We start from the raw sequence: 12,416 nt of genomic DNA on the forward strand, positions 1-12,416 counted from the left end.
CACCACGTCTGGAACCAACAGGACCCTGAACAGCTTCTACCCCCAAGCCATAAGACTGCTAAATATTGTAGTTAACCAAATAGCTACCCGGACTATCTCCATTGACCCTCTTTGCACTAACTGTTTTGACTCATACCATACGCTGCTGCTACTCTCTAGTCACTTTATCCCTATCGATATGTACATATCTACCTCAATTACCTCTTACCCCTGTGCATCGACTCGGTACTGGTACCCGGTGTATACAGCCAAGTTACTCAATATTTAATCATTCCAATTTATTATTTTTTCTATATTTTTCTCTCTGCACCGTTGGGAAAGGCCCGTAACTAAGCATTTCACCCGTTGTTTCGGAAGCATGTGAAAAATATCATTTCATTTGATTCGATTTTGTTTGCTTGTGTAGATTAATCAACTGGTGCCTTGGAAGGTTGTATAAAGGGGATTGGGGAACCTTTGCCTCATATTCCTGTGCAGAAATTGAGAGGTCACAGATCCATGCGTTGGCACTGATGACACAGAGGATGCTCTCTAATGACGACCCGTTTCCCCATAGAGTAGTCTGGTCCAAAGTAGTCCACTACTATGTCTGGGAATAGGGCATCATTTGAGATTTTGTCCAAAGGGGTTGTCTCCAGAGGTTTCCGTCACATTGACTGGCTACAGAGGGCACCGATTGACCCATGATGGATGGGGTGTCAGACAGGCAGTGCTGTTAGCACCCAGCAGCAGAGCAGGGGTCCTAATGGTCGTCTGGGCTGAGGTGAGGCCATTAGGTGAGGCACTGTGAGAGTGATGAAGTGGTGCCAGCCAGCCAGCCAGCAAACGGCCCTTTGCGATTCAGAGCAGAACTGAGTGAGAGAGATGAGGGAGAGAGGGGAAATTGAGAACAGAGAGGGAGAGATGTGGGAGAGAGGGGAAAGTGAGAACAGAGAGGGAGAGATGTGGGAGAGAGGGGAAAGTGAGAACAGAGAGGGAGAGATGTGGGAGAGAGGGGAAAGTGAGAACAGAGCGGGAGAGATGTGGGAGAGATGTGGGAGAGAGGGGAAAGTGAGAACAGAGAGGGAGAGATGTGGGAGAGAGGGGAAAGTGAGAACAGAGAGGGAGAGAGAAAGAGAGCATGAGAGAGAACAGATATTGCTCTTATATCCCTTGGCTTGGGCCCAGGAGGAAGTTGTGTGTGTGTGTGTGTGTGTGTCATTGTAGCTCTAGAAAGTACCCTGATGGCGCCCCCTGGCTTAGCAGGGCCAGTGTTACTCACAGTAGGCAGCTGTTCAGAGCCTCAGGTGAAACTGGGGCAAGAACACAGTCCTCCCATCTAGTAAATCACCTTCAAAAAATTACAACATTCTGAGTTTGTGGCACTCATAGACACTGGAAAGGCATTGGGTGATGGGGAAACAAGTCACCTTATGTCGAAGTCACCTCATCCTTCCCTGGGACTGAAACTGACTCTTGTTCCCCCAATGGAAAGTTCCGGCGCTACTACATCTAAGACTTATTTGTCAAGCCTAAACTTTCTCCTCTCCTCCCTCTCACCTCCCTTGCCATCTGTCGCTTCTTGACAAACACATGGTGTCTTGTTTGGCGGACTCAGCAGCCCCTGGCTCTCTGGCTCGCTCAGCCCCTGGCTCCCTCTCTATGAGGAATGATGGCGGGATGGAGGGGGAAGGGAGAAATAAACAGAAAAAGATGCCGAGTGAGAGATGGAAAGATAGAGGCAGAGTGAGAGATGGAAAGATAGAGGCAGAGCGAGAGATGGAAAGAGATATGGGTAGGGATGGATGGAAAGGTAGAGGCAGAGAGAAAGAGAGATGAGAAAAGAGATGGAGAGAGTCACGTGGATCAAGAGAGAGAGGGGGGGGGGGGGGGGGAGGAGAGAGGGCTGAAGTCATGGTACTGACACATGGTCACAGGGCAGGTCTACAGTATGTTCAGAGCGCCAAGTCGTTACCACAGTGTGTCCCACTCACTAAAGCGGAATTAATGAACAGCTCAGCTTGAGGGCAAAATCTCTAGGAATTGGATTGTAGAGGCTCTATATGTCTTGAGTCACTGTATTTTATAATGTGTGTTTCAATAGATGTTCCATTTGACACAACAATATGCCCTTATGCCCTTACATAGTAGAATTGATGTTAATACAGTCATAACATCATGTTATTACATTTGCATGTAGTATTGTTGATATGATTTCCAGCAATAAGGTCCGAGGAGGTGTGGTAAATGGCCAATATACCACGGCTAAGGGCATATATCACAAACCCCTGAGGTGCCTTGTTGCTATTATAAACTGGTTACCAACGTAATTAAAACAATAAATTGTCTTTTTTTTTTTTTGTCATACCCATGGTACACGGTCTGATATACCATGGCTTTCAGCCAATCAGCATTTTTTATTTATTTCACCTTTAAAACTCCTTAAGGAGGCTGTGAATTTTTTCAGCTTTTTGTTAAAAATCGCGCAAAATTTCAACGTCCTGCTACTCATGCCAGGAATATAGTATATGCATATGATTAGTATGTGTGGATAGAAAACACTCTGAAGTTAAATCATGTCTGTGACTATAACAGAACGTGTGTAGCAGGCAAAATCCCAAGGAAAACTGTTCACAAAAAAATAAAAAATAAATAAAATCCCTCCGCCAGTCTCTGTATTGTCTAAGGCAAGGGAAAATAGATAGCGACCAGCTTCCACACGATGTCGCCAGACTTGGCAATTTGGTTGAAGTTAATCCTTGGTGAAATGAGGAATAGGCACTTCCTGTCGTTGAGTACACCGGAGGAAGTTATGGAAGAGAGAATATGGACCATGATTTCAAGACTTGCTGCTATTGAATACAGATCGCCCCGTGATCAATTTAATCGATTATTAACGTTTACTAATACCTAAAGTTGGATTACAAAAGTAGTTTGAAGTGTTTTGTCAAAGTTTATAGGCAACTTTTTTAATTAAAAAAAATGACGTTGCGTTTTGGAAAGCAGTTTTTTCCTGGATCAGACGGGCTTCATAAATGGACATTTTGGGTATACATGGACGGATTTAATCGAAAAAAAGACCCAATTGTGATGTTTATGGGACATATAGGAGTGCCAACAAAGAAGCTCGTCAAAGGTAATGAATGTTTTATATTTTATTTATGCGTTTTGTGTAGCGCCGGCTACGCTAATTCCTTTGTTTACGTCCCCTTTAGGTATTTTGGGGGGTTGCATGCTATCAGATAATAGCTTCTCATGCTTTCGCCGAAAAGCATTTTAAAAATCTGACATGTTGGCTAGATTCACAACGAGTGTAGCTTTAATTGAGTACCCTGCATGTGTGTTTTAATGAAAGTTTGAGTTGTATCGAGTACTATTAGTTGTCACTCTGAAATTTCTGCTGATGTTGATCCCTGTACAGGGACAGCAGCCATAACAGGTTTTAACCAGGTAGGCTAGTTGAGAACAAGTTCTCATTTACAACTGCGACCTGGCCAAGATAAAGCATAGCAGTGTGAACAGACAACACAGAGTTACACATGGAATACAGAAGCATACAGTCAATAACACAGTAGAAAAAAGGGGGAAAAAGAAAGAAAAAAGGAAAAAAAAGAGAGTCTATATACATTGTGTGCAAAAGGCATGAGGAGGTAGGCGAATAATTAAAATTTTGCAGATTAACACTGGAATGATAAATGATCAGATGGTCATGTACAGGCAGAGATACTGGTGTGCAAAAGAGCAGAAAAGTAAATAAATATAAACAGTATGGGGATGAGGTAGGTAAATTGGGTGGGCTATTTACCGATAAACTATGTACAGCTGCAGCGATCGGTTAGATGCTCAGATAGCAGATGTTTGAAGTTGGTGAGGGAGATAAAAGCATTCATGGCATTCAGCAGTCGAACCACCCAGTTTATAATGTTTCTTATAATATTGCGTTGCATTCCCTTTCACGTTAACTTAGTGTTTACATTGTGAGATACTGTATGACAGTATGGGTTGCTGGATCGAATCCCCGAGCTGACAAGGAAAAAATCTGTCGTTCTGCCTCTGAACAAGGCAGTTAACCCACTGTTCCCCGGTGGGCCGTCATTGTCAATAAGAATGTGTTCTTAACTGACTTGCCTAGTTAAATGAAGGTTAAATGAAAAAATAAAACAAATTGAGCTCAAGTGCATCCTGTTTTCATTGATCATCCTTGAGATGTTTCTACAACTTGATTGGAGTCCACCTGTGATGAATTGGACATGATTTGAAAAGGCACACACCTGTCTATATAAGGTCCCACAGTTGACAATGCATGTCAGAGCAAAAACCAAGCTGTGAGGTTGAAGGTATTGTCCATAGAGCTCCGAGACAGAATTGTGTCGAGGGACAGATCTGGGGAAGGTTACCAAAAAAGGGCTGCAGCATTGAAGGTCCCCAAGAACACAGTGGCCTCCATCATTCTTAAATGGAAGATGTTTGGAACCACCAAGACTCTTACTAGAGCTGGCCACCCGGCCAAACTGAGCAATCGGGGGAGAAAGGAGGTGACCAAGAACCCAATGGTCACTCTGACAGAGCTCCAGAGTTCCTCTGCGCAGATGGGAGAATCTTCCAAAAGGACAACCATCTCTGCTGCACTCCACCAATTAGGCCTTTATAGTAGAGAGGTCAGACGGAAACCACTCCTCAGTAAAAGGCACATGGCAGTCCGCTTGGAGTTTGCCAAAAGGCACCTAAAGTACTCTCAGACTGTGAGAAACAAGATTTTGATGAAACCAAGATTGGCCTGAAACCAAGATTTTGCATGAATGCCCAGCTTCACCTCTGGAGGAAACCTGGCACCATCCCTACGTTGAAGCATGGTGGTGGCAGCATCATGATGTGTTTTTCAGCAGCAGGGACTGGGAGACTAGTCAGGATCAAGGGAAAGATGAATGTAGCAAAGTACAGAGAGATCCTTGATAAAAACCTGCTCCAGAGCGCTCAGGACCTCAGACTGGTGGCAAAGGTTCACCTTCCAACAGGACAACACAAGAGTGGCTTCAGGACAAGTCTGTGAATGTCCTTGAGTGGCCCAGCCAGAGCCCAGACTTGAACCCGATCGAACATCTCTGGAGAGACCTGATAATAGCTGTGATGCTCCCCATCCAACCTGACAGAGCTTGAGAGGATCTACATACCCAAGAAGACCCAAGGCTGTAATTGCTGCCAAAGGTGCTTCAACAAAGTACTGAGGAAAGGGTCTGAATACTTACGTAAATGTAATATTTCCTTTTGCAAAAATGTCTAAAAATGTCTAAAAACCAGTTGTTGATTGTCATTATGGGGTGTTGTCTGAATGTTGATACTTTCTGAATGCACTGCATATCCTACATGAAGCACGGTGTACTTTACGCATGCACACGCACACACACACACGCACGCACGCACGCTGCGTGCACACACACACACACACGCACGCGTGTGATGATGATGAAAAGCTGGCACACCTATCCACAAGTGTGTTAGCCCCAGGGAGGGTTTAAGTTCTGCCGTTGTCCACTTGCCTCTTGAAAAGAGGCTACTTCATCAGACAGGCTGTCAAGAGAAAATGTAGAGAAAACCTTTGAAATAAGAGAGGAACATTTTACAACAAAGACGAGGCAGTTCCTGAAACAGACACATACTGTATGTAATGTCTATGATGTTCTTTCATCCTCTTGCATGTCAATGATATGTTATGTCAGAAATGAATGTGTTTCTGTGTATACAGTCTGTATCGAGCCTGTATCTCTGGATTCTAAGTGCTCATTAGTCACCGTGGCTCATGGCTCGCTCTCTACCTCCCATATTTGGTCATTTTTCAGTAACACAAAGGCTAGCATTGATGTTTGGCTCAATAACATCGTGGCTGGAATGCACGTTTGACCAATCAGATTACGTGGTCGTAACTACACTGTAACCTTTTCATAATAGAGTGTATTGACTCCCCAGGTTGTGATATATTGATGATGTATTGATTATTTAACACATCTCAATGAGCTAGCTAGCCACATCTCAATAAGCTGGTTCACCACATCTCAGTGAGCTAGCTAGCCACATCTCGATGAGAAGCTAGCTGCATCTCAATAAGCTGGCTCGCCACATCTCAGTGAGCTAGCTAGCCCCATCTCAATGAGCTAGTTCGCCACATCTCAATGAGCTAGCTAGCCACATCTCAATGAGCTAGCTCGCCACATCTCAATGAGCTAGCTAGCCACATCTCAAAGAGCTAGCTCGCCACATCTCAATGAGCTAGCTAGGCACATCTCAATGAGCTAGCTCGCCCCATCTCAATGAACTAGATAGCCACATCTCAGTGAGCTAGTTGGCCACATCTCGATGAGCTAGTTGGCCACATCTCAATGAGCTAGTTGGCCACATCTCGATGAGAGCTGTAAAGATCCCGGCACCAGTGCCGATAGGGCTGGAGTGAAAACAGAACTCCTTGAATGGGCTGGGCTCCAGAGCCACATGTTAGCCCTGTGCGGTCCGCCGCTATTTTGGGCCTGTTAGTTTAGTTTGGCACCGACCTTTGGTCATGAAATCCTACAGTCCCATGGCCGCAGTCACCTTGTTCGAGAGGATGTGTGTGTGTGTGTGTGTGTGTGTGTGTGTGTGTGTGTGTGTGTGTGTGTGTGTGAGAGAGAGAGAGTGTCATCTTTTATCATTTGGTTTACTCCCGTTCTTGAGAGGCTGTGGCTGTCTCGTGAGGAGTTGTCACACTAGAAGTGTGAGATGAAGAGAGAGAGAGGGGAGCGAGGGAGCAGCGGGTGGAGGAGGGGCGAGGAGAGAGGGAAAGTGCTGAGTTAAGTGTGTAAGCGAAGCACTCGTTTGTAGTCCACAGAGATGGGTGCTCCTCTGCACCAGCTGTGAAGGTCATCTCTCCCCTATGCCAAATTCTTGGTGTGGAATCCGTGGTGTGTGTATGCGTGTGTGTTTCTACGCTGGGTGGCATGGACAATGAGATGGCGTAGTGATAGTGGCATCTCTTTATTTTATGAGACACAGCATTTCACTGTTAGTTCACACCTGTTGTTTAGGAAGCATCTGACGAACACAATTTGATTTGCCTTTGGGACGTGGCGTAGTGAGGTGGTAGGATGGCTGGCTGGCATTGCAGTCTCACCCTGCTATTTGTGTGACACTGTGACTTGGCGTAGTGAGGTGGTAGGATGGCTGGCTGGCATTGCAGTCTCACCCTGCTGTTTGTGTGACACTGTGACGTGGCATAGTGTGGTGGTAGGATGGCTGGCTGGCATTGCAGTCTCACCCTGCTGTTTGTGTGTGACGACGATATTTTCATTTGTTACACACTGGGGGAGGTGTGTGTGTGTGTGTGTGTGTGTGTGTGTGTGCACTCTTGGGATGAGTGCTTAGTATGTGTGTGCATGCGTGTGTCAGTCTCTATGTGTGTGTACCAAACAGGAACGGTGGCTGTCACAGTCACTTCTGGTTGTGTTCAGTCTGGGATACAGGCGTCCCACTTCCCACCTGCTGACGTACAAGCACAACAAACCCCTGAGTGATCCACCGTGATGGAGGAGGCGCATGAAATGGTCCACCCCACAGGAGAGCACCGTTGGTGGGGGAGAGGACTCAGGGTGGGACTGGGAGAGGAGGAGGCATCATGTGAGGAGGGAATGGGAGGGCTGAGGTCTGTGAAGTCTGTGTATTCATGTGTTTACAGAAGCCCCTGTGGAACCTGGCTCTCCAGTCGGGTGGGAGGAGTGGGAGCTTGTTTGTCTCTCTCTCTGTCGCCCCAGAGCCTCACTGACACACACACATCTGCACGCGGACACACGCACACGCCCACACACTCACACGCACGCACACACACACACACACACACACACACACACACACACACACACACACACACACACACACACACACACACACACACACACACACACACACACACACACACACACACACACACACACACACACACACACACACACACACACAGGGGAGGCTTGGAGAATCCTCAGCTGGGATACAGATCCCTGACAAGCTCTACAGATATATGAGTCTCGAACATGTAATAAAGCATATGAAAGTCAATAAACATGGGTAGTTAATTGGGTAAAACAGTGACTTCACCTTGACATGACTCATATACTGTTATGACTGTTATGTGCTACTCAACCACACATCTCAACAATCTTTTCGTAATCACTAAAAAGTGGTCATTAACTTAATTGTGCAGCAACAACAAAACAACAAAATGATTTCCCTCGTCTCCTCCTGTCTCCTAAGTCTCACTGGGGTTGCCAAGGGGACAGGTGTCGGTAGGCAAATTAGGGCTTGGCACAGCGTTACCATGACATAGACAGAACACTGGAGATGCTATGCAGATGGATCTAGTACCTCTACCTTTATTGCTGTTACATTTGTTGTCTTTGTTGTTTCTTTTGGGTTCAGACTTTAAGGGTTGAAAGCCCCCTCACTGCTGCATTGAGGCTTAACCAGGGTGAATTCCTGATGAGGCCCTGATTTCCAAGGGAGACTGAAGGGGCAGGGCAAATATCAGAGCTATTAGAAATCAATGATTAATTCATCATATGAATAAGCCATTTTGCGTGGAGGTGGTCCTGGGAATCGAACCCACTACCATGTCATTGCAAACTCCTTGCTCTAACAACTGAGCTACAGAGGATCGCTCGTATTTGATATATATATATATATATATATATATATACATATAATTGTAGGGATCCAAAAGTTGTTGTTTTGATCAACAATACAGGATATCACCACTTGTTATAAGAGCTATTCCACCTATAGTAACAAACATCCATTCTCACTAACAGAATACATACCAACGGCATACCAAGCTCATAGACAGGCATTATCATACCATAACCTCCCACACACTATTATCCATTTACTGTATGACGTCTGTTGGCTCTCATGCTGTGTTGTCCACGTACAGTTGAAGTCGGAAGCTGACATACACCTTAGCCAGATACATGTGAACTCAGTTTTTCACAATTCCTGACATTTAATCCAAGTCAAAATTCCCTGTTTTAGGTCAGTTAGGATCACCACTTTATTTTAAGAATGTGAAATGTCAGAATAATAGTAGAGAGAATGATTTATTTCAGCTTTTATTTATTTCATCACATTCCCAGTGGGTCAGAAGTTTACATACACTCAATTAGTATTTGGTAGCATTGCCTTTAAATTGTTTAACTTGGGTCAAATGTTTCGGGTAGCCTTCCACAAGCTTCCCACAATAAATTGGGTGAATTTTGGCCCATTCCTACTGACAGAGCTGGTGTAACTGAGTCAGGTTTGTAGGCCTCCTTGCTCGCACACACTTTTTCAGTGCTGCCCACACATTTTCTATAGGATTGAGGTCAGGGCTTTGTGATGGCCACTCCAATACCTTGACTTTGTTGTCCTTGAACCATTTTGCCACAACTTTGGAAGTATCATAGGGGTCATTGTCCATTTGAAAGACCCATTTGCGACCAAGCTTTATTTTCCTGATCTCATGTCTTGAGATGTTGCCTCAATATATCCACATAATTTTCCTCTCTCATGATGCCATCTATTTTTGAAGTGCACCAGTCCCTCATGCAACAAAGCACCCCCAAAACATGATGCTGCCACCCCCCGTGCTTCACGGTTGGGATGGTGTTCTTCGGCTTGCAAGCCTCCCCCTTTTTCCTCCAAACATAACGATGGTCATTATGGCACAGTTATATTTTTGTTTCATCGGAACAGAGGACATTTCTCCAAAAAGTATGATCGTTGTCCCCATGTGCAGCAAACCGTAGTCTGGCTTTTTTATGGCGTTTTTTGAGCAGTGGCTTCTTCCTTACTGAGCGACATTTTAAGGTTATGTCGATATAGGACTTGTTTTACTGTGGATATAGATACTTTTGTACCGGTATCCTCCAGCATCTTCACAAGGTCCTTTGCTGTTGTTCTGCGATTGATTTTCACTTTTCGCACCAAAGTACGTTCATCTCCAGGAGATTGAATGCATCTCCTTCCTGAGCAGTATGACAGCTGCGTGGTCCCATGGTGTTTATACTTGCATACTATTGTTTGTACAGATGAACGGGAAATTGCTCCCAAGGATAAACCAGACTTGTGGAGGTCTACAATTATTTTTCAGAGATCTTGGCTGATTTCTTTTGATTTTCCAATGATGTCAAGCAAAGAGGCACTGAGTTTGAAGCTAGGCCTTGAAATACTAAGTGTATGTAAACTTCCGACTTCAACTGTACATGTGTCTATGGACCCTCCACTGTTGAGCCTGTGAAGACACTTGCGGCTTCACAGACAGACAGACAGACACAGAAAGCCTTTGTCCATCCAGGAGGGCCTATGGGAGTGCAATGCGAGAGTGGACACTGTGCTGTACTCTACTGTACTGCACTGTACAGACAGCAGACAATAGGAGGGGAGAGAGAGTTGGTGAGAAACACCACCATTCATGCAAGTCATTGAGCTGTCAAACAGAGAGAAGATGAAAGGCAAACAGGTGGCCAAAGGAGGAGAGGGAAAGACAAGGAGGGAGAGAGAACAGAAAATAATGTCTCGCTGGCTGCAGTGGGTTCTGGGTAAGAATGATGGTGACTCGTGTTTGCCAAGCTTTGGGGGCGGAGCTAGAGCATCAGCTGGTCTCAGACAGAGATGGAGGGAAGAGAGATGGACGGAGGGAGAGAGGAAGAGAAATGGAGGGAGGGAGGGAGAGGAAGAGAGATGGATGGAGGGAGAGAGGAAGAGAGATGGAGGAACGGAGAGAAATTGGGGAGGGAAAAAGGGATGCATGGAAGAAAGAGAGAGGGAGGGAAGAGAGATGGAGGGAGAGGAAGAGAGATGAAGGGAGGGAGAGAGGAAGAGAGCTGGAGGGAGGGCAAGGAAAAGAGAGATGGACGGAGGAAGAGAGATGGAGGGAGGGAGAGAAATTGATGGATGGAAAGAGGGATTCATGGAAGAAAGAGAGAGAGATGGAGAGAGAGAAAGAGGTGGAGGGAGAGGGAAATTGAGGTAGATGAGGAAAGAGAAATGGAGAGAGAGAAATGGAGATAGACAGAGATCGAGAGAGAGATGGAGAGAGAGTTACTAGCGTTTGGTTTGTAATTTCTCTAAGCCTGTCTTCTATTTGTTCTGTGCAGTTACGCTTCAATTCCAATGTTCTTGGCAACCGCAGAAGGCTTCTGATATGCTGTTTAAATTGAGATTTACCAAAGTGAGAGAGTGTGTGAAAAAACTAGAGGTGAAATCGAACAAGGTCACAGAAGAGATTAGATAGGAAAAAAGGATGACAAAATGACAAGCCATTAGGCATACGTTATATACAATATGGCAAATAGCACAAATAGCAGCAATCTCAAATAGCAGTAATCTCAAATAGCACATAGCAGTAATCTCAAATAGGACATAGCAGTAATCTCAAATAGCACATAGCAGTAATCTCAAATAGCAGTAGTCTCAAATAGCACATAGCAGTAATCTCAAATAGCAGTAGTCTCAAATAGCACATAGCAGTAATCTCAAATAGCAGTAGTCTCAAATAGCACATAGCAGTAATCTCAAATAGCACAGCAGTAACCTCAAATAGCAGTAATCTCAAATAGCACATAGCAGTAGTCTGAAATAGTACATAGCAGTAATCTCGTAAAGCAGTAATCTCAAATAGAACATAGCAGTTATCTCAAATAGCACATAGCAGTAATCGCACATAGCAGTAATCTTAAACAGGACATAGCAGTAATCGCACATGGCAGTAATCTCAAATAACACATAGCAGTAATCGCACATAGCAGTAATCTCAAATAGGACATAGCAGTAATCTCAAATAGCACATAGCAGTAATCGCACATAGCAGTAATCTCAAATAGCACATAGCAGTAATCTCAAATAGCAGCAATCTCAAATAGCACGTAGCAGTAATCGCACATAGCAGTAATCTCAAATAGTACATAGCAGTAATCTCAAATAGCAGTAGTCTCAAATAGCACATAGCAGTAATCTCAAATAGCAGTAGCCTCAAATAGTACATAGCAGTAATCTCAAATAGCAGTAGTCTCAAATAGCACATAGCAGTAATCTCAAATAGCAGTAGCCTCAAATAGAACATAGCAGTTATCTCAAATAGCAGTAGCCTCAAATAGCACATAGCAGTTATCTCAAATAGCACATAGCAGTAATCACACATAGCAGTAATCTTAAACAAGGCATAGCAGTAATCTCAAATAGCAGTAATCTCAAATAGCACATAGCAGTAATCTCAAATAGCAGTAATCTCAAATAGCACGTAGCAGTAATCGCACATAGCAGTAATCTCAAATAGGACATAGCAGTAATCTCAAATAGCACATAGCAGTAATCTCAAATAGCAGTAGTCTCAAATAGCACATAGCAGTAATCTCAAATAGCACGTAGCAGTAATCGCACATAGCAGT

At 44.5% G+C, this 12,416-nt stretch overlaps 1 protein-coding gene across 2 annotated transcripts in view; it reads left to right on the forward strand.

Annotated features, from left to right (window-relative positions):
- Window positions 1–12,416, forward strand: part of LOC110503310 (rap1 GTPase-activating protein 2) — a 106,361-nt gene that overhangs the window by 39,611 nt on the left and 54,334 nt on the right. The gene's annotated exons all lie outside the window — the stretch shown is intronic.

The sequence above is a fragment of the Oncorhynchus mykiss genome, chromosome 24 (assembly GCF_013265735.2).
Source record: "Oncorhynchus mykiss isolate Arlee chromosome 24, USDA_OmykA_1.1, whole genome shotgun sequence".
NCBI lineage: Eukaryota > Metazoa > Chordata > Actinopteri > Salmoniformes > Salmonidae > Oncorhynchus > Oncorhynchus mykiss.